Genomic DNA, 24377 nt, shown 5'->3' on the forward strand with positions numbered 1-24377 from the left:
AGCCTTAACAAATTCAAGAAAATTGAAATTATATCAAGCATCTTCTCAGATCACAATGGCTTAAAATTGGAAATCAACCTCAAGGAAAAAACTCAAAAACATTCAAACTCATGGAGAATGAATAACATGCTATTAAATAATGAATGGGTTAACAATGACATCAAGGAAGAAATCAAAAAGTTTCTGGAAACTAATGATAATGAACACACAACAACCCAAAACCTATGGGATACAGCGAAAGCAGTCCTAAGAGGAAAGTTCATAGCAATACAGGCCTACCTAAAAAAGCTAGAGGAATATCTAATAAAAAATTTAACTCTACAGCTACAAGATCTAGAGGAAGAACAACAAGCAAAGCCCAGATCAAGTAGAAGGAAGGAAATCATCAAGATCAGAGCAGAATTAAATGACATAGAGTCTAAACTAACAATTCAAAAGATCAACAAAAGTAGGAGCTGGTTCTTTGAAAAAATAAACAAAATTGACAAGCCTTTAAGCAGGCTCATCAAGAAAAAAAGAGAGAGGACCCAAATAAATAAAATCAGAAATGAAAGAGGAGAAATCACAACTGATACCACAGAAATACAAAGGATTATAAGAAATTATTATGAACAACTGTATGGCAAGAAATTTGACAACCTAGAGGAAATGGACAGATTCCTGGAAACCTATAGTCTTCCCAAACTGATTCAAGAAGAAGCAGAAAGTCTGAATAGACCAATAACAGCTAGTGAAATTGAAGCAGTAATCAAAAAACTCCCAGCACACAAAAGCCCTGGACCGGATGGCTTCACAAGTGAATTCTACAAAACATTTAGGAAAGAACTAACTCCTATCCTTCTCAGACTATTCCAAAAGATACAAGAAGAGGGAAGACTGCCAAACTCATTCTATGAAGCCAGTATAACCCTAATTCCAAAACCAGGTCAAGACACAACAAAGAAAGAAAACTACAGGCCAATATCGCTGATGAACATAGATGCTAAAATCCTCAACAAAATATTGGCAAACCGGATCCAGCAACACATTAGAAAGATCATACACCATGACCAAGTAGGATTCATCCCAGGGATGCAAGGATGGTTTAACATTCGTAAATCAATAAACGTAATACACCACATAAACAAAATGAAAGACAAAAACCACATGATAATATCAATAGATGCAGAAAAAGCATTTGATAAAGTACAACACCCATTTATGATAAAAACTCTCAGCAAAATGGGAATAGAGGGAGCATACCTCAACATAATAAAGGCCATATATGAGAAACCTGAAGCCAACATCATACTCAATGGGCAAAAACTGAGAGCATTCCCCCTGAGATCAGGAACAAGACAAGGATGTCCGCTCTCCCCACTCCTATTCAACATAGTCTTGGAAGTTCTAGCCACCGCAATCAGACAAGAAAGAGAAATAAAAGGCATCCAAATTGGAAAAGAGGAAGTAAAACTGTCATTATTTGCAGATGACATGATAGTGTACATAGAAAACCCTATAGACTCCACAAAAAAACTACTCGACCTAATAAGTGAATTCGGCAAAATAGCAGGATACAAAGTCAATATTAAGAAATCAAAGGCATTTTTATACACCAACAATAAAAACTCAGAGATAGAAACTGAAAGAAAAATTCAATTTACCATAGCAACAAGAAAAATAAAATACCTAGGAATAAACTTAACCAAGGAGGTAAAAGACCTGTACTCAGAAAACTACATAACATTGAAGAAAGAAATTAAAGAAGATACAAATAAATGGAAGCATATACCATGCTCATGGATGGGAAGAATCAACATCATTAAAATGTCCATACTACCCAAAGCAATTTATAGATTCAATGCAATCCCTATTAAAATACCAGCAACATATTTCACAGACCTAGAACAAATACTTCAAAAATTTATATGGAACCAAAAAAGAGCCCGAATAGCCACAGCAATTTTGAGGAAGAAGAACACAGTAGGAGGAATCACAATACCTGATATCAAACTATACTACAAGGCCACGGTAATCAAAACAGTCTGGTACTGGCATAAAAACAGACATATAGATCAATGGAACAGAATAGAGAGCCCAGAAATAAACCCAGGTTCATATGGTCAACTAATATTTGACAAAGGGGGAAAGAACATCAAATGGAGTGAAAAGAGCCTCTTCAACAAATGGTGTTGGAAGAACTGGACAGGGACATGAAAAAAAATGAAACTAGACCACCAACTTACACCATACACCAGAATAAACTCAAAATGGATCAAAGACTTAAATGTAAGCCGTGATACCATAAAAGTCCTAGAGGAAAAAATAGGCAGGAAAATTTCAGATATCCCACGTAGCAACATTTTCACTGATATATCTCCTAAGGCAAGGGAAATAAAGGAAAGAATAAACAAATGGGACTACATCAAACTAAAAAGTTTCTGCTCAGCTAAAGAAAACATCAGCAAGATGAAAAGGAAACCAACCATATGGGAAAATATAATCGCCAATGACATCTCAGACAAGGGATTGATCTCCAAAATATATAAAGAACTCATACGACTCAACACCAAGAAGACAGACAACCCAATTAAAAAATGGGCAAAGGACCTGAACAAACACTTCTCCAAAGAAGACATACAGAGGGCCCATAGACATATGAAAATATGCTCAACATCACTAGCGATCAGAGAGATGCAAATAAAAACCACAATGAGATACCACCTCACACCAGTCAGAATAGCCATAATCAACAAATCAACAAACAACTTGTGCTGGAGAGGATGCGGAGAAACGGGAACCCTGGTGCATTGCTGGTGGGAATGCAGACTGGTGCAGCCACTATGGAAAACAGTTTGGAATTTCCTCAAAAAACTAAAAATGGAACTGCCTTTTGAACCAGCAATTCCATTACTGGGATTATATCCGAAAAATCCTGAAACACCAATTCAAAAGAACCTATGCACTCCAATGTTCATAGCAGCACTATTTACAATAGCCAAGTGCTGGAAACAACCTAAATGCCCATCTGTAGATGAGTGGATCAAAAAACTGTGGTACATTTACACAATGGAGTTCTATGTAGCAGAAAGAAAGAAGGAACTTCTACCATTTGCAACAACATGGATGGAACTAGAGAGAATTATGCTTAGCGAAATAAGCCAGGCAACGAAAGAAAAATACGTTATGCTGTCACCTATTACAGGAAACTAATGAACAACACAAACAAATGAGCAAAATTGAACCAGAGGTATGTAAACAAGGAGTAGACTAACAGTAACAAGGGGGGAGGGGGGCGGGAGAAAAGGGGGTAAGAAGGGGAAGTGTAAAATCAAAGAACATGTATAAATGACCCACAGACATGGGCAACTGAGTGGGGACTGAATGTGGGGGAAGGGAGGGGCAGGATACAGGGAAGCAAGAGGGGAAAAAAAAAAAAAAAAGAGAGACAACTGTAATGGAAAAACAAACAAAAAAATTTTTTTTAGTGGGGGAAAATGAAAATATGAAGAATCGAAATGCCAGTTCAGTGAATATTAGGACAAAGATTTTCCTTCACGTTGTATATTTTTCTCCCTATTTGATCTCTCCAGAGTTTGGCATTCTAAACAAGTAAGTAATGACTTAAGTTTCTTTGCATAGACCTAATAAGACCAGTTGTTAATAGAGGTTCCTTTTTCTGAACAAGCCTTTGACTGGAATGTCAAGCCTAAAGGAGACATGCTTGGGCTCATGTTGTTACCAAAAAGCCCTAAGGAACTGGGAATGACTTTCAAAGGTAATAAAAGCCCGCGAAATAAAAGGCCTGCTGCCATGGTTGGTTGTGCGGTCCACAGCAATCTCTAAAAAAAAATAAAATAAAAGTTACACATTCTAATTTTTAAGGTCACATTAGATCTTTTGCTTCCAAATCTCCTGGAAAATAGTTGGGTTTCGATGGAGGATGGTCTCACCTCTTAACTGTTTATAATGAACAGAAATCAAATCCAGCAGGTCTTTTTAATTGATCAAGTTCATAGTACTTAATGAATGCATGAGCTTTACAGGGTAAAAATACCCAAGATGAATGAGAACTAGCTTATTATCTGAAGGTTATAACTGCACCTACAGAATACAAATTAGAATTATAGTTAAATTTGAACAACCTCTCTAGCCTCAATTGAGTAGTTCCAGGATAAACACTGCTTTGGAGATTGTATTTTCCATTCTGTTCTCTTCCTGATCATGCAAACTAGAAAATATCCAAACACCCACTTTATACCACAGTATACATGGGCTCCATACATACTGTAATTCTTTAAATGGAATTATATATTAGAATAATTACACGTACTACATTTCTTAAAAAGGAGTGAGGTGATTTTATCAGCATATTTTACGGATGATCACAGGGAGTCGGACAGCGTTGGCATCAGTTTTGTTCATCAAAGCTGCTTGTAGAAAGGGGCAGAATTTGAGTTGGGCTTCTAGGGTGAGCCAGCTATGAACAAAAAAGAGGGGTCTCAGTTATAATGTGGACTATGTTCCTGTAGCCTGCACAGCTCTCCTTCTTCCTCACTAACAGAACCCAGGCTTTGTGCGAGGAGCGATGCATCCAGATTCCAAAAACCAATTTTCCCAGTTTCCCTCACAGCCTTTTTATATTTTATTTTATAAATTACTGTCTGGCACAACGTCTGGCCCATAAACTCCAAGAGAGAAGAGCTGCATCTTATTCCCAGTGTCTAGCACATAGTACTGGTTTCTAAAGGAAACTGATTCCAGGATTGGCCTCATGCAGCGATGACTCTCTTGCTAGAATTAGGTTTCTGAAAATTTAGCATCAGTATGGAATCCCTTCCTCACATAATTCAAAGGAAGACAGGCTTCTTCAAGCCCAGGACAGGACGACAACAGAGCTTTTGTTTCTGTAGCCATCAGAGGTTCCAAATTCAAAAGTCCACATAAGTATTCTCAGCAGGCTCACACAAGTGAAATGCAAGAACTATTCTATTTCAACTATGAGTTAATTTTTCTTTAATTAGCAAATGCTTGATTTCAGACTAAATAGCTATTCTAAATAGGTTTTCTAGACCAGCCTTCTCAAGGTACTGGAAAAATAGGTCATAAAACCTATAGGCTGAAATAACTTTGAATTTTAACAAGAAAAATAAATAAAAGCCTTATTCAGTCAAGTACCTCTAGCTTATGCAAAGCAAGATGACTCTGATTTTGTATTAACAAGGTGGCAGCCATACAGTAATGTCATCGGAGTACTTTACATACCCATTTAAAGTTTTCTCCAAAAAAGGAAAACACTTAATCTCCAGTGAATAAGCCTTTTTAAATATATAATTTTAGAAAATTAAGCTAGTGACATCAGCCAATGTCTTTGCACCATCAACAGCTATATTAGCTACAAAGTACTCAATAGATGACTAGAGGAATGAGTTATTTCTTATACTAGGAATTTAGTATGTTAGTACTTAAACCATCATTCTAGTCTATAGAATGAATATAAAGTACCAATAAAGGATATTAGTCTTTTAGCCTTGACACCATAGCAGGATTCCAATCCACCAACCACATTTGTTTATGTGCTTTTGGAGTATCTTAAACCAGCCCTAGAATGTTTTTACTTACAAAGCATACACACATATGCACATTTGCCTGACAGCCTTCTTCCCAGCCTTTATTGTCTGGAAATACACGTCACAAAAAAACAAAAACAAAAAACTAATGAAACTGCTGTTTAGCCTAGACAACTCACTGTCATGCACTGTTACTCAATTTGGCAAGTGGACATATTCTAAAAGTTGAGAACACGAAGTGTATTATCCCTTTATTTTAATCTTGAGGAATACTATGTCTCACAAAGGTAGACATCCAACAAGTTAACACCACATCCAATGAACAAAAATGCCTGGCAAGCAACATGAAATAGCAACTCAAAGTATATTAAGTCTGCTACTCAAAACATTCACTGGTCGAATTGCCTATAAAATCTAATTAGATAAAGTTTTAGTTTCTCAAATCCAAAATATTTAGAATTATGGCACTCACAGAAGAATGATCAAAACTTCATCTATTACAAGTTATCACCTACTAACAATCATTTATCCAACCAGTCTTTGATGAGCACCTGCTACTGCTACATGCAAAACATTTTGCTAAAAATGTAGGGGACATAAATTAACATAAGGATGTAGAACCCTTAATTTCATGTAAAGATAGGACAAGGTATATACAAGGTAGACTGAATGTCGTTAAGAAAAATAAAATGTCATGTGTGCTTTTTAAAGTAAACCCAACCACAAATTGTAATCTCAGTATATGCACAGCTAACAGTCCTAAATATTATTTGCTAGACCTTCAAAGGGAAGTAAATGTTAGCTTCACACTCATGATCTCGTCTAACCCTAATTACTTGCCAAAAGAAATAATACTATTGCATTGGGTGGTCAGGTTTCAACATATGAATTTGAGGGAGAGGGACACAAACACTGGACTGCAACATTTCAATTTTGGACTTCTATACGCCAAAACTGTGAGAGGATAAGTTTCTGTTGTTTAAGCCAAGTTTATGGTACTTTGTTACAGCAGTTTGAGGAAATTAATAGACTCCAACTACCCCTCAGGAATGGTTTTGAACTCCAGTGATGAGTGCACATGAGAAATCTTCTCTCATCTCTCGATTGATAAAAAGTTAGCTCACATGTCTGGCCAAAACGGAGGCATAGGTAGACACGCTTCACCTCCTTGCACAACCATAAGAAGGATCACAACTAACCTCAAAACAAAGAACAACCAGAACTGCCAGAAAATCAGACTGTATGGAAGTCTAACAACTAAGAATTTAAAGAGTAAATATTCATCCAGCTCGGTAGGAGCGGCAGAAATGGGAAGGTGGGGTGAAGAGGACACGGTGTGGCAGTGGCAAGGGAGCAGCAAGGCAGTGGTGGCGGCTGGTGGAACGGGTGGTCCCACACTCACATGTGGTGGATAGAAGCTGGGAGGGACACCTGGGGAGTGATCCCAGCCCCAGGCCAGACCCTGAAGTGCAGGTTCCCAGTTCTGGGAAAATAAAGCCTCATAGCTTCTGGCTGTGGAAACCAGTGAGTTTGGGGGTGTGAGGGAGAAGAAACCACCCATGTCTGTCTGTTCAGAGGGCCACCACAGTCCTAGAAAGCACTCAAACCCACCTGCTCAGGGAACCATCACCAGGGCAACAGCTAGAGGGGCACCAGTCATATATGGAAAGTGAGTGAAGTGACTGGAAACAGGGCGAGTGCTGAGCAAGTAGCATTGTTCCATCTCAGACCCCTGCCCAACATACAACGCCACAAAGCAGTGGAACAGGTTGCCCCGCCCTGGTCAATACCTAACACTCTGCCCCTTAAAATGTAACAGGTGCTCCAAGACAGGGAATTAAAGCAGCTCTACCTAATACACAGAAAAAAACACAGGGAGGCTGCCAAGTTGAGTAAACAAAGAAATATGGCCCAAATGAAAAAACAGAACAAAACTCCACGAAAAGAACAAAGTGAAACAAAGATAGCCAACCTATCAGATGCAGAATTCAAAACACTGGTGATAAGGATGCTCAGAGAATTCATTGAGCATGGCAAATAAATAAGGAAATAAATGAAGGCTACACTAAGTGAAATAAAGAAAAACCTACAGGGGACCAACAGTGAAGGGAAGGAAGCCAGGGTTCAAATCAATGATTTGGAACATAAGGAAGAAATAAACAGCCAATAGAGTCCCAAACAAGTTGGACCCAGAGAGGACAACACCAAGACACATCATAATTAAAATGCCAAAGGTGAAAGATAAAGAATCTTAAAAGCAGCAAAAGAGAAGATGAGAGTTCCCTACAAAGTAGTTCCCATAAGACTATCAGCTGCCTTCTCAAAAGAAACTTTGCAGGCAAGAAGAGACTGGTAAGAAGTATTCAAAGTGATGAAAAGCAAGGGCCTACAACCAAGATTCCTATATCCAGCAAAGCTATCATTTAGAATGGAAGGGCAGATGAAGTGCTCCCCAGAGAAGGTAAAGTCAAAGGAGTTCATCATCACCAAGCCCTTATTATATAAAATGTTAAAGGGACTTATTTAAGAAAAAGATCAAAACTATGAACAGTAAAATGACAACAAACTCACAACTATCAACAACTGAATCTAAAAAGAGAAAAACAAAAACAAACTAAGCAAGCAACTAGAACATGAATAGAATCATAGATAGGTGGTTCATATGGAGGGTTATCAGCAGGGAAGGGGAAGAGGGAGAATGGGGGAAAAGGCGCAGGGATTAAGAAGCATAATTGGTAGATACAAAATAGACAGTGGGATGTTAAGAATATTAAAGAAATGGAGAGGCTGAAGAACATAAGTGCATGACCTATGGACATGCACTAAGCGGGGTGATTGCTTGAGGGAAGGGGTGTACCAGGTGGAGGGGGGCAAAGGGAAAAAATTGGGACAACTCTAATAGCATAATTAAAATTGCTTTGAAATAATAATAAACGACTGAGCAACTTAAAAGAAAGTTAACCGAAAATGGTATATACTTTGGAACTTTTCTTAATCTTTAGCAGATGAAAGGATTACTTACTACCTTTACAAATAAAAATTTCTCAGCCAGAGCCCACAATTAACTCACAGTTTGGAGCTGGCAGAACAGAATCTGCATATTTTGAACCATGCCCCCAGGGAGTTGTGCTATCGGTAGATGATCCACAAACCACCAGAGAGGAGGAATTTGAAGAGCCCCGGATGAGGTCAGTTAATTTTAAAACATAAATAAAATTTATTACATATCATATACCACAAATGCAAAAATGATGCAATTAATCGAATCAATTATTTTCTAGGGATCTGTTTGGCAGGATAGCCAATCAAAGCAGGGAGTGGGAGGGAGACATGTCTCACCCATTAACTCAGCAGTCCTGAGTCTGGTGCAGTAAGATTGCCAGGTGTTCCAGAAATCACAAGGAAAAAAACATGAGAGCGCAGGAGGGGAGCCCTTGAAAATCTTTCAGTATCATTTCCACTATCTGGAAAAGGCTTTTAAACTGTATATTAATCCCAAGGTCTGAAGATGGGAGGAGGGGAAACCTAGAAACTGGCTACGAGCAGAAAACCCCTAAAACCCCAATAGGCAGTACACTCAGACTAGCTGGGTGCCCACTTGCAGCTTTGTGCTCAAGTGTATTTCATAAATAAACTTGCTATTTCCACTACACACGTTGTCTCTCGCCTGAATTCTTGAGAGTGAGACAAGAACAGAGGAGGGGGACCCCCCCAAAAAACTATATTCCCTATACTGTACTTTATAACATCATGACTATTTTTATAACTGCCAATTTGCACTTTTTAAACGATTATTTATTTATTAATTGATTGATTGATTTTTAGGGAGAGAGGAAGAGAGGAAGAAAGAGAGAGAAACATCAAAGTGTGGTTGCCTCTCGTACACCCACAACTGTGCACCTGGCCTGCAACCCAGGCATATGCCCTGACTGCAAATCGAACTGACAACCCTTTGGTTCACAGGCTGGCACTCAATCCACTGAGCCACACCAGCCAGGGCTAATTTGCACTTATTAATCAAAACTTACATAACTGCCTTAAACTATTAGTAAGACATTATGCGAATGTTATATTTCATATATTTTAAGACTAAAATCTCTAATTTTATTTGCCCAGCATTTCAGAATCAATGTGTTTAGGAAAATATAAACAATTACACTAAAACTTTGGTATGTTAACTCATTTTGCACATTTATCTAACTGGTGATATACCAGTGTTACCAGGTTGATGCTCGTGAGTCATCATAGATTAATAAGATCTGTATCACTTAAAAATTGTTTCACGGTATTGAAATTTTTAAAGAATAAAGTGTGTAATATTTTGGATTGAAAAGATTTAACTCAGATAGCACTCATTTAAAATAAGGTATTTCAGCAGTCCAAGAATAAAATGGTAAAAAGAATAAAGAATCTAACTCAGGTAACAAAATTGTAAACCAAACAACAGGGCTTGTTTCAAGATAATTTCAACATCAGCAAGATGAAAAGGAAACCAACCATATGGGAAAACATATTTGCCAATGACATCACAGACAGGGGACTGATTTCCAAAATATATAAAGAGCTGATACGACTAAACATCAAGAAAACAAACAACCCAATTAAAAAATGGGCAAGGGACCTGAACAAACACTTCTCCGAAGAGGACATACAGAAGGTCCATAGACACATGAAAAAACGCTCAACATCATTAGCCATCAGGGAGATGCAAATAAAAACCACAATGAGATACCATTTTACACCAGTCAGAATGGCCATCATCAACAAATCAACAAGCAACAAGTGCTGGCGAGGATGTGGAGAAACGGGAACCCTACTGCACTGTTGGTGGGAATGCAGACTGGTGCAGCCACTATGGAGAACAGTATGGAATTACCTCAAAAGGTTAAAAATGGAACTGCCTTTTGAACCAGCGACTCCACTGCTAGGATTATACCCGAAGAATCTTGAAACACCAATTCAAAAGAACTTATGCACTCCTATGTTCATTGCAGCACTGTTTACAATAGCTAAGTGCTGGAAACAACCTAAGTGCCCATCTGTAGATGAGTGGATCAAAAAACTGTTGTACATTTACACAATGGAATACTATGCAGCAGAAAGAAAGAAGGAACTCCTGCCATTTGCAACAACATGGATGGAACTAGAGAGAATTATGCTTAGTGAAATAAGCCAGGCAAAGAAAGAAAAATACCATATGATATCACCTAATACAGGAAACTGAAGAACAACACAAACAAAGGAACTAAATAGAACAAAGAGCAGAATAGCAGTCAATAGTGGGGAGGGGAGAGGGAGAGAAGGGGAAGAAGTAAGGGAAGGGATTAGTCAAAGAACCCGTATAAAAGACTCATGGACATGGACAACGGGGAGGGATATGTTTGCGGGAGAGGGGGTGGGTTGGGTGGGGGAGAGAAATTAGGGGGAAAGGGGACAACTGTAATTGAAAAACCAAAATAAAAAAAAAAAAATAAATAAATAAAAAAGATAATTTCAGGAGCAGCATCTTAAGGAAAATCCCAGATAAAACATAATTTTAGCAGTAACAAAGTTTTGGCTCAACATGATTATGCAACATTTAGTTTTGATAGAAACATGTTTTATTATGGACAGTGGCACAGACACAAGAGAAAACAGAGGTATCAACCATATATTTTAAGTCCTTTTCTAGAATGACCGATGTTTATTAGAGAGTTGTAGCCCCACTGACAATAAATATCAATGTTATCACGGAACAGTAGAACAATTATTGTCCGAATACTGAGCTTCTGTAAACAAAACCCGCTGTGGGTTCAAGAAAACACTGTATACACATACCAAATCAATAACTCCGTATACACCAGAAACAAAAACCAGCTCAAGTCTAGAAATGAACTGGCTGGAACGCACTTACTGTGCTACTGCTTTAAGAATCCCACGGAGCACCTTGTAACTCATTAACTGCACGTTTTCCTTCGGGGGCAAACATGGCTCTCTCTCTGTCACATATGTTTAAGGAAATCTCAAAACCCAGAGGCCATCTGGTGGGAAAGTGATTTCTTGTTTTCCTGGGTAGAATACTGGACATGGTGGTGGGCCTGGTTATACCCGAAAAACAGATAATAGAATTATTTTTTTCATTTTTCAATAAGAAACACCTGAAAGGTAAACGCCTAAACAAACAATAGATTTGTAGGTAATGGGTACACTCCTAATTTTAATCATATCTAATACGTCATTATTTAGGCTCAAATATTACCCTGCTTTTCTACAAATTTTAACTTCAAGTTCTGCCTCAGTCAATTGATGTGAATTGATGGCATGAACTGATTAACACATAATTTATTTTTCAAGAAAAAGAATATTAGGTATAAAAAGTATTTAAAATTAAGGCCTGCTCAATTAAATAATTACTTTGCTATTATCCTGTACTTCTTAAAAACAATCAAAACAAGCATCAGGCCCTGGCCAGGTGGCTCAGTTAGTGTTGTCCCAATGTGCCAAGGTTGCAGGTTTGATCTCCGGTCAGGACACACAAGAGGCAAATAATCAATTAATACACAAATAAGTGGAACAACAAATCAACATTCCTCCTCCTCTAAAATCAATAAATAAAATTAAGGAAAAAAAGTAACCCAAACACTGGCAACAGCATTTTTGTTTCTGAATACGGAAAGGGCCAATTTCTCACCTGAGGCATTAGTAATATCTGCAAAGGAGCATCAGGAACCACAACAAAAAGCCCCATAAGTTGAGCATAATGTGGTTTTAGCCCTCCGCCCTGAGACAATGACAGCATATATAAGGGCATATCACTATTCAGGGCTTTTACAGCTGATTCCTTTGGTCCACTTCCTAGTACTTTCACTACTTTGTCAGGCCCTGAGCACATAAACCTCTGACCTCAAGAGTCTTCATATTCAAAGCCAACAGATGCTTGAGCTGTGTCATCTCCCCGTCCTTCTCTTCCCATTATAACTGCACTTCTCTTTCCAGGAATAGCTTTATTTGGTGCATAAGGCAGAGTTGCCTCCAACGCCCTAGGCTTGGATGGAAACTATTCTGTCCAGCAGAGGTCTCACAACCACGGCGGAACAAATCTATCCAGGACACTGTATTTTGTCTGGGGGATAAGGGAGGCAGCTGTTCCCTCTGGTGGAGAATAGCACAAGACCTCTGTCCTTCATGTTTTTCATTGAGAAGGGTATGCATGGGAGATACAAGGTCAAAATTTATGAATCATCGATAGCTTTTAGGCACTCGGATTACAGTTGACAATAACAGATTACAAGTACCAGTACACAGGGCACAGTGACCAGTCTGTTTCAGGGTCTATTAAACATCTTGATGCCACACTAGCATTAGTGCAAATATTGGGAAATTGATACAATCCAATTTTCCATAACCTTTTTCTTCCAGAAGCTATAAAGGAAGAAGTGAGCGGGGCGGGGTTGGGTGGGGGCTATAGAGTTTTTCATTTAATATAACACAAAAAAAGTCTTCATTCAGAAAAGATCAACAATTAATGAGTAAGCAAATAAGTACATGTCAATAACTTTCCCTTGTTTACATACCACACAGCAGTCACATTTATTTTTCTAGATATTTTACTTCTGAAAATATGATTTTACTCAATTGGTAGTTAACAGGAAAAAAAGGAAAAAAAAAGAAACAAGAAAAAAATCCAGTCCACCTGATAAAAGTTAGCTGCCTTGATATCAGAGGGATCATCTCGAGGTGCTTGTTTCCTTCCACAGTTACAGGCACCAGTGGGTCGAGCGTGGCTGTTGTGATATAGCACAGGAGGATTTCTTTCAGCCTCTGGTTTTCTCCTGGAAAATGTAAGTCACTAATAATTTCACACACACAATGGAGAGTCAAATTTATTTTGCATTCTTAAGCTTCTAACCCCCAAATTTCTCTAAATAATATTTTGGAAATAAGAAGGAAAAACAAAACAAACAAACAAAAACCCAAACACCGAACCTTGACTAAATACACATAAGAGAAACAAGTGACAATACATTAGGCTTCCTAAATAAATTTTATCGTTATGGTGACCTTACACTTCATTATATTCATTTTAGTTCAACAAAAACTACATTATAAAAATCTTAATATGAAATTTCTGGAACTGTATTTTTTAACAGTTCTCATTTACTAATCCCTTAGGGTTCACTCTTTATTTTATTTTATTTTCTCTTTTCTCTCCTTTTTTTATTTTTCTCTCCTCTTTTTTTTATTTTATTTTTTAAATGTTTTTTATTGATTATATTGTTACAACAGTTCCAATTTTCTCCCCTTTGGGTTCACTCTTTAAATGCTCTTGTAATGCTCTCATGAAAGAGCCTTCTGCATTTGTTAAATATACTACATCTGTCAAAAAAGAAGAGACCATTTTTGATTATGAAGGACTCATGGGACAGCTTTTTGTCAGTCCAAAGCCCTACATGCCAGTCAAATAAGTTGGGAACCAGCAAATATCGGAATGTTGTTCAGAGAGGAGAAAAATAAACCCCAACTTAAACCCGATTGGCAACACAACAAAAGGAGAAAAGGTAAGTTTTTAAAGGGCGTTATTGACTCAGGACATTCCACAGCGTGAAATAGAGTAACTATATTTAGGATGATTCCCTTGATCCCCAAGGGCCAGTTGCCAGGTACTGAAGAAAAACCAAGGCTGGAAGACCCCACTCAGTTACACTCGCTGCAGATCTACTGCGATTCCTCACGTTCATGGTCCCCACCATGTCCTGCTCAGATGCAGAGGGAGCACGAGGCTTCCCCTCTCTATTTTTTTTTTTAATGTGTTTTTTTTGATTATAATGTTACATTTGTCCCAATTTCCCTTCCCTCTTCTCCCCTCCACCCGGTGGCCCCCCTCCCTCCAGTTGTCCCCCCCTTTTAGACCATGTCCATTAGTTGTGCATATAGTTCTTCTCAACCTCTGTCTATTCCATTCCCTCCTACCATGCTCCTTAATTCCTATATCATCTCCCTCCCTCTCCCCCTTCCCCCTCCCTGCTGACCTCCCCCCAATATGCTCCCCATACCTATAGTTCTTTATCCACTCTTGTTGCCTGTTTAGTTTGCCTTTGTTTCAATTCCCTAGCTTCTGTTGTTGTTTCTTGTGATGCAGTTTTCATTTTAGTATTCATAGTTTTGATCCTCCTTTTTCTAAACCAGTCCCTTTAACATCTCATATAACAGTGGTTTGGATCTAATGAGCTCTTTCAGTTTTATTTTGCCCTGGAAACACCTTCTCTGCCCTTCTATTCTGAATGACAATTTCGCTGGATAGAGTATTCGTGGTTGTAGGTTTTGGATTTTCATTACTTTGAATATTTCTTGCCAGTCCCTTCTTGCCTGCAGGGTCTCCCTTGAGAAGTCAGCTGGTAGTCTAATTGGGACCCCTTTGTACATGATTCTTTTCTTCTCTCTTGCTGCTTTTAAGATTCTCTCTTTAACTTTTGACATTTTGATTATAATGTGTCTTGGAGTGGTTCTCCCTGGGTCCAGTTGTTTTGGAACTCTCTGTGCTTCCTGGACCTGTAAGTCTGTTTCCTTCCCCAAGTTAGGGAAGTTCTGCTTTATTATATTTTCACTTAATTTTTCAATTTCTAGTTCATCTTCTTCGCCCTCTGGCAAACCAATGATTCTTATGTTGGGCCTTTTATAGCTGTCCCAGAGGTTTCTGATCCTCTCATCACTTTCCTTGCTTCCTGTTTTTTCTCTCTGCACTGGTTGACTGTTTGTTCCTTCTTTGTGTTCTGGTTTGTTGATTTGAACTCTGGATTTTATTTCCTCACCATCTGTCTCGTATGTGGTTTTGTTCCTTTCAGTATGCGTGTTTTTCGATTCTTTCTCATCTTTTTCCAGATCTTTTGTGAATTCTGTAAGCCACCTGATAACAATGGCCCTGAACTGAGCCGCTGACAGGTTTCTTATTTGTTCATCTGTCAGATTCCTCATCTGTTGCCTGGTGAGCTGCGCCACCGGGATTTCTATAGTTGTCTGCCTCATTTTGACAGATGCGTTTTGTTTTCTTGGGCCGGCTATAGGGGGCAGTGCCTGCGTACTCGTCACAACCCAGCGACCTGCGCCGATCCGCAACCTTTCTCGCCGGCGCTTTGTCGTCACTGCCCAGCGTCCACTGGCGATCCGCAACCTATTTCGCAGCCCTGTGGCGGTTTGTGTGGGGGCGGGGGTCCAAGATGGATTCACACAGTTATTCCGCTAGGAGACGGGGGATCTGTCCTCCTGCCCCCTGGGCCTCACTGTTCGAGGCGATGTGGTGGCTGCTTCTTCCAGCGTTGGGGTCGCGAGCCGCCGGGGTTTGACTGCAGCCGGGATTGTCCTCCCTGCCGCTGGGATTGCTCTCCCTGCCGCTGTCCCTGGTGCGGCCGCAAACAGCACCGCCCACTTTTGCTCTTACCTGCCCAAAGAGCGCCGCTGGTTTATAACTTCATACGTTGGGCTTCCGTGTAGTTTTATTTTCTGGAATTTCTAGTTATCTTTTGTTTTAAAGTAGTTGTATTCCTCTCTAGTTGTAGAGGGAGGCCGAGCATGTCCGTCTAAGCCTCCATCTTGGCCGGAAGTCCCCCTCTCTACCTCTTTGTGTGCTCGTGGTCTTGCTACCATCACAGGTGAGCGTGATTAAAACCCACGGCTAACAGGTCTTCATCGGGACATGCCCTTCTCCACTTACCCACCAAAGCATTAGCTTGGTCACTGCTTCCACACATCCCCGCCCCCAGAACAAAAGGCCCTATACAGAAAAATAATTCTTGCTCTGTGCTTAAATTTAGGCAGGCACCTGGAATGCAGGTGGGTTAAGAGACTTGGCAGGTTGTGTGCCAATGTGGAACGTTCAATACATCTATGGAATAATACTTTCAGATAAATTTAAAAAGCAAAATCAAGCCTAAAAACATTAAGAGTAGAAACCCTATGACATCCGCAGGAGTCCCATTTTGAAGCTGGGATGCGGAAAGGTAAAAGAACAGAAACGCAGTTACCGAACCTCTTACCTGCTGATGTGCTCCTTCGACATAATACGTAGCTATAAGCACAGCGAGCAGCAGTAAACAAGACACCACAGTGTTTTGACGATGCCATAATCTTAAAAACATATTTTAAAAAATTAATGAAATAGCTCAGTTTCATTTTCAGGATTCATCATTCTCAAAAACAATATCCTGTCAAAGCAGTTCGGTTTTTTTAGCTCAGCTACAGGATCAGTTCTTTCTGGGATGAGCTCTTTTGTCCTTAATCACTATGGTCTCTTGGGGTATAGAAGGGGTCCAGGGAAGATACATGGGTACAGAACTCAATTTTATTCCCTTATCCAAAGACTAATCTTATTTACACCAAACTTCTAATTAGGAGAAGCACTGTAATACACTGGAGAGCACTGGCCTTCAAGTCAGAAGACTTGGGTCAGAATCCCAAGTTCCTTAAATACTGCACTTGGAGTAAGACACTTAACCAGTCTGATTCTGTTTCTTGTTTTAAAAATCATGATAATCATATACTTGTTTTAGCTTCTTTATGGAGTTGCTTTAAAGATCAAATGAACTGAAAAATGTTACAAAATGTTTTATTAATTGTAAGTATAATAAAAATGCAAGATATTATAGGTAATAACTTGGAAAGGCAAGCCAAAAATGATAAGGCAAGTAAAAGTTCCACTTCCTCTTTATGATGTCTGAAATAGGGCTTACAAGTACTAAATTCAAGATAGAACACATTTTCTTGGCAGTCTTTTCTCATTGGCTCAAACTGTCAGTAACAGTGCCACGTATCCTGAACCTTGTCCTACTAAAGAATCAGTGTATTCAATATACACAGGTCTTCCTCCTTAAAGCAAAGCCAGAAAAAAAAATCTCGTTTTCAGTATTCTGTTTTGCATAAAAGATTCAACATGAGATAGCGGTCAACTGTCAATAGTATGTTCCCTTAACCTATTTTTCTGCAAACTATAGGAAAGGAAAATAAATATATTCCCATAACATTCTAAATTCAATCCATTTCATAAAGCAGGTGGCAGGGAGTAGGAGCTTGCTGAAGATTTCTAAAATTAGTAAATAAGAGTTATATAAAAGATTATGGAAGACTCTTTACTTTGAGGTCCATCCTTCAAGATTACTAGGATTTCCAGAGAAAAATACTGCAAGGTAATGAGTGGCTGTCTCCACAGGACAATATTCTGCCTTTCTTCCCGATCCCTCTTCTTCTTTTCATTCATTGAAGAGGGATCTGAAAAACATTAGTGCGGAAATTAAAACAAAATGCTCGCTTTTTCCAATCACTTTCATAATTCGTCTACTTTCCCATCCCACATTTGAATGACGGCATATGAACCTCAAAAAAACAATGTGGTTCACACTAGGACAACTCTTAACATTTTTTATGCAATTATCTTACTGTTAGGACACAAGTTTCTCTTTTGTACATTACTGGAATACTACATTATCCCACCTCTACGGAGTGCAATTTAGCTTATATCGTAGAGCAAAGTGATTTAGAGCTCAAAATGTGAAGGCAAATTACTTCGTTCCAAATCCTGGTCTTGGCGCTTAACTAGTCCTGTGACCTTGGGCAAGTTGGTTAACCTGTCTATGCCTCAGTTATCTCTCTCTGAAATGAAGACGAAAATAGTACTTACTTTATAGGGTCATGATAAAGATTAAATTAATTCATATAGTAAAGCTCTCAGAAGTTTGACCCTTAGTTAAGGGCACAATTAAGGTTAGTTATTATTGTCATCATCTATCAAAATTGCAATACACATAGAGTAGCCCCACCTTATACATGGTTCCACTTTCAGTACCCATGGTCAGCCTTGGTCTGATTCCAGAGATCAGCAATTCATAGGTTTTAAATTGCGCACTGTTGTGAGTAATGCGATGAAATCTGGCGCTGACCGTGCTGTCTCTGCTACCTGCTCACTAGTCACTTCGTAGCTGTCTCGGTCACCAGATGGACTACTGCAGTTACCACAGTGCTGGTGTTCAAGTAATTCTTATTTAACTTGATAATAGCTTCAAAGCACAAGACTAGTGATGCTGATAATTCGGATACGCCAAAGAGAAGCCATAAAGCATATGAATGCATGAAAGAAAAACAGCATATTTAGGGTTTGGTACTACCCATGGTTTCAGGCATCCTCTTGGAATGTTTCCCCCATAAATAAGGGGACCTACTGTACCCTGTAATCCAATAATTCTATTTTTAAGAATGATTAGGTGTAAGGAGAAATAAGTTTTGTACAAGCTTATTCAATGAGGCATTATTTGTCCTAGCAAAAGATTATAAACAACTGAAATGTTATCAACAGAGGACAGAGGGATGATTCTAGTATGGTATACTCATACAATGGAGTACTAAGCATCCTGAATAAAGAACAAGGTCTTCATGTACAGTTATAGCACAACCTCTGGCAAATATTTAGTAAAAAATAAAACCTGTGGTAAAGAAGAGTATGTCATAGAAACATTAATTTTAAATTTCTGGGGGTGAGGCAGTAGGGGGAGCATATATAAATGTGCTAGTTGAAAAGACAAAAAAACATGTAAAAGCTACTAATGGGAGAGACCGTGACATATACGATGCCTATCTCTTAATCCTGAAACGCCTAGTGAAACAATGTAAAATTTATTGGCAAAGTAACCCAGAAGTCAGATCAGTGCTACAAAATGTGTTCTGCAAGGCCATTCAGTGATCAAAGCAAACATATGGCAACTGTTTCAGATAGCTTACACCTCTTCCAATAGAAGAAAATATCTGCTATAATAATATTACCATACTGGAGTATAATTTGTGATGTGTTTGAGATGCTAAACAATCTAGAAGTTAAAAGGAAATCCATTACAATGAACAGAAAAGGAAAACCTTTCATTTTCCTTTAATATGCAAAGGAAAGATTTTTGTTAAATCATCTATATAAATAAATTCTGTAATTTTCAGGGTATATGTATGAATAAGAGTCAAACATACTGCAATTTACCCCACAAATTTCAAATTTGGTTAAAATATAAATTTGTCTCAAGATTTTGAAATAAATCCACAATAATCATATTCTGACTTTTTTGATAATTATATAATTTAGGGTTCCTGTAATAAGTAAATTTATAATCTATCTCTAAAGTTACAAAATAGCATCATGAAATTGGGCACCAAATACTTTTCATACAATAAAATTAACAATAATCATCTTGTACCTAGAATACTAAATGTGACGGTGGCCAGGCTGCCTCGACTATCACTGTGAAAAAAAATCACCTTACAGGCCCGGACTCATAATTTAATTTACTCTGAAGAGTAAACAAAATATAATTAATCTTATATAAGAACCTTGTATTATTACATAGAATATTATTTTACTATAAAAATAACAAATAATAGATATATTTCTATTTTATTCCAGTGAAAAGCATATAATTTAAACCCATAGATCTTCTCCCTCCAAACTGCCATACTTTACCTGTGAATTTTCCATTATATTGTTCCTTGTTCATTGCTACACGTCTCTGGTCACAATTTTTTCCATTCTCTGCCATTTCATAGATCAATAACTCTTGAGGAGCTAATAAAGCAAAATAAAATCCAGTGATACATTACAGTATTCCCTCACTTATCACGGGCATTACATTCTAGATCCCCCCGTGACAGGTGAAAATCCACGAAGTAGGAACCTTACACTTATTTTAGTATTTATATATATTTTAAGGCTTTATAAACCCTTCCCACACACTATAAAGCTTTCCCAGTCCCTTATTAACCTTTCCCACTCCCTTATTAACCTTTTCCACACTTTTATAAACACTACTTATGTTCTTAAACACATTCTATACTCTTAAACCTACATAACTTTAACAACATATGTATACAGTACCGCAAAATCCCACAATACAGTGAAAAATCCACGATAAATATAATATTCTTAAAAATCCTGCAATACAGTGAGGCCACGATAAGTGAACAGCCATATAGAGAGGGACTACTGTACATAATTCTGCTTTGCACCCGTGACTAAATAAAACTGCATACAGACACAACATGGCAGCACTACCATATCTTTACCTGAACAATGTGTTTACTTTATTTGTAGTTGGAGTAGTTAAGGTTAAATGAGATCGTAAGGGTGGGGCCCTAATCCAATAGAACCAGTGTCACCAGAAGATGAAAAGAGACACCAGACACCTCTCTCTCTGCAAGCACATAGAGGAAAGTCCATGTGAGGACACAAGAAAGCAGCTGTCTGCAAGCCAGAAAGAGAGGCCTCATCAGAACCCAACCCTGTCAGCTCCCCAATTTCATATGTCCAGACTCTGAAACGGGGAGAAAATAAATGTCTGTTGTTTAAGTCAACTAGTCTATGGCATTGTTATGGTAGCCCTAGCAGACTAATCCAACACTGATTAGTATAAACAAGGGGAACCAGATCACAGTACAGTAATATTTTTCTTGGTAATAGTAATAAATTGGTATTCTGGTTTGTGAACTTGGTTAGAATAATTCCATCCTCTGGTGTCCATTCAGATATACACTTACTACTTCAAATTTACAAGCTAAAAAGCTGAGAAGCAGACACTAAAATGTGGCATCTATACCAAGATCCAGATGCCCTGAGTGGACTAAACTGCGTAAGCCAGACCGTCTTTTATCCCAGATATACCCTAAGTATTTTGCAGCCCGTGTCTTCAAATCACAACAGTGACTACTCAGGCTAGCATTAACATACCCTGTTAATCTTACTCATTATCATTTTCAACATCATAAAAGGACCAATTTTATAGGGGAACAGAAAAACTTGGTTCCCCAAAGCTGCCAATACATCTTGATGGACTTCAGGTCATATCAGAGCAAGCAGCCCTTGGACTTGGTATGTCACCTGTCTGTATTCCACACCCTAGGCCGAATGCATTCTACCCTATTCTAATTCTATTCTCCTTAACTGAAAGTTGCTTTATTTACTGGAGCTAAAAGAATCCTTCCAGCATCATGTATTTATTAGCTGCACGACTTGAGTAACTAATTTAAGCCTTTGCATTTGAGTTCATTTGTAAAATATCCCCATTTCTATATTCATGTCATCTTTAATTTTTGTGTGTGTGTTGGTTTGGAGTATTCTCAGTAATTTAGTCTCTCTACTTCAAGAGAAATTATAGATAACTGTCATGCACAGTGACAGGTACACAGCAGGCACTTAATGTTAGTTTCTCCAAGCCCATTTCACGAATGTCACAATTTCCCAAAATAATCATAGTGAATTCTTCCCTGAGTAGTCACTTACAGACACTTGTTTTCCACATACTACACATGAACTTGCAAAACTGGTTTCCAGAGAAGCAGCCAAAGAATCAGAAAAATCTTACTTTGTTATGTTGGATAACAAAAATGAATTATCATCAATCTAAACATTTTGAAAAGTACTAAAAGGACAATTTGTTAAAAATCATTATGGAGTAAAGGGCTCTAGCCTACCTATGCAGCTAGGTAGGGTAAGAGGAAGTACTAATTTTTAAGGAGAGCCACTTTTCACGGTGGAACGCAGAAGCATAAATTTTGGAAATCTATGATGGAATAGTGTGTGGGAATAAATCCAAAAGGACTGAACTCTCCTCAAACAGGAACCTAGAATATCTTCCTGATATCCAACGGAGCTTACTGTGCAGTGGAAGTGTTGTAATATCAATTTTAACAGCATGTATTGAGAATTAAGTTGTTGAAATAAACTCTATAGGTCTGTGGATGAGATGAGAAGGTAGAAACAGGAAAGCATAATTCAGACATCCAATATAATTTTCATTGTGAAGACATATCTAGATACAAGAAATGCTTTAAAAGGCTGTAAACTTGCAGATTTTAAACACAGCTGAAGCATTCAAAATAAAAGGTTGACCTTAAGATATATGGGTTTTTTTGTTTGTTTCTGGCAGAAGTCCTTAGAAAATACTGCTAAAATCAGCTCACAAAGGTTCTTTGTAGGCTGTACATCGGTGCTAAGACTATAATAATCCATTCATTTTAAACATTAGCTGCATTTGTAATGCAAAAACACTGTGAAACTAAATTATTGTGAGTTCTTCAAAGAAACACAGAAACATTTAAGGAGAAAATGAAAACAGCAACTCCCTGAGTAATAGAAGAGCTACTGGGGAATTTAACAAGATGAAAAGGAAAAGCAAGTAAGATGAGTGAAACCACTGATTCTAATTTTCTTAGCCACTGTGTTGCAAAATAAAATGAGCACACTTCCACTTCAGAAAATAATCTATCCAAATGATCCCACTTTCTCACATACAAAAAAACTAATAAAACAGATTTTCCCATATAAAGCATATAAGGCAGCCAACTTGATTAGTATACCTTTCTTGCTTTCAGAAGTGTGTATCCTTAACTGGATTATTTAGTAAATTCGGTCATAGACTACTCCAAAATAGCTGTAGATTTTCCTAAAATTATTAAGATTAAGAAATTGCAATTTATTCCTGGAAACTTAATAAATAAGTGAAGAGTAACATATCTTGACTAGTGAGGCTTTGATACAGCATAAAGCCAAAGAAAACTCAAACACCACGCGCAATATCAGAGTGACTATCAGATCATCTGACTCAGAGTCAGACAGTATCTAACACATGCTTGTGGCAGTTCAAGAATGTGTTCTCAGAAGATGCATTATTTGAATGAGAACATATGAGATAAATTCTCTGAATCTTTTTGAACTTTCTAAGTCTTGGGGAATTCAACAAATTAAAACTCCAAGTTAGGATAGAATTTAAGTGTTCAAAATCTCAATAAATCTCCCAAAAATGGCTTAGTAGGTTATGAGGGTATACATTTCCAGCCTAAACTGTTCCCCATATTGGTGAAGCATGAAGTACACTAACCTATGGGAAGGGGAACCACCAGGTGCTGAGAGGCTCTGGCGCCAGAGCCGGTAGGAGACATACCCCGGAGCTTCGGGGCCAGAAGCACAGCACAGAGTTCCTGTGCGCACGGTGGGGGGAGGGGGGGGTGGTCACAGATGGCAGATCAGCTTCCGCTGAAGTCAGCTCTGTGCGCACAGGCTTGAAAAGCACTTGCCCTGGGACCTGTCTGTTTTCTCTGACTGCTCTTTGGAACCCCCGGCCCGTGTGAAAAAGGCCCCGGCTAACCTGCTGAGGCAGAGGGGACCATGTGGAGCAAAGGCATCCCAGCCAAGACCGGCCTAGCTAAAGAGCCACGCTAGCCCGGACCAGGACTGCCCAACCTAACTCACAGAATCACGAGAAATATCAAATGAATTTTTAAATCACGAAATTCTGGAGCTAAGTTGTTACACAGCAAAATACTCAATAGTGATAACTGCTACAGTGAAAAGTAAGGAAATTTGGGAGTGTGTATATGCGTGTGGATCGTGCACAATTTTTCACAAGGTGGGTAAAAGAAGCTTTCTCTGAGAACTTAACATTAGAGAAAAGCCACGGAAAAACACGGGGAAGAGCACTGTAGGGAAAGAGGAAAAGAAGTACAAAGCCTTTGAGGTGGGAGCCTGCGGGCATGTTTCACCTCCCAACAGCTACTAAGGTTACTGATTGATTCAGATACTTAAATTTATAAAAATTATAGAGTTTTGCAGGTACAGAGATTCTAGCGATATCTGTAATTAGTATAAACTGAAGAAATTCCTCTACCCACAGAAGCAGCGCTAAAATCTCCTAAAAATTAGATCTTAAAAACTTACAAGGGGCAGGAGAACCTTGTATGCTCTCCTGATTACACAGCTTTTGCAATGTGGAGACTTCAAAGTTTCTGGAAGGAAACAGACTCAAAAATGAGGAAAGAAGAGGTCAGTCAGATCCA

General features: G+C 38.4%; 1 long non-coding RNA gene across 1 annotated transcript; it reads right to left on the bottom strand.

Moving 5' to 3' along the window:
• Positions 1–4022: 4022 nt before the first annotated feature.
• LOC149998745 (uncharacterized) lies at positions 4023–24377 on the bottom strand. Its single transcript, XR_016514087.1, has 7 exons — positions 24259–24377; positions 20014–20115; positions 17652–17786; positions 16559–16649; positions 13222–13360; positions 11443–11626; positions 4023–4459 (listed from the first exon to the last, which is right to left on the bottom strand). It is a non-coding gene; the product is annotated as an uncharacterized LOC149998745 (long non-coding RNA).

Source organism: Furipterus horrens, unplaced genomic scaffold (assembly GCF_987537825.1).
Source record: "Furipterus horrens unplaced genomic scaffold, mFurHor1.1.pri manual_scaffold_11, whole genome shotgun sequence".
NCBI classification, from domain to species: domain Eukaryota; kingdom Metazoa; phylum Chordata; class Mammalia; order Chiroptera; family Furipteridae; genus Furipterus; species Furipterus horrens.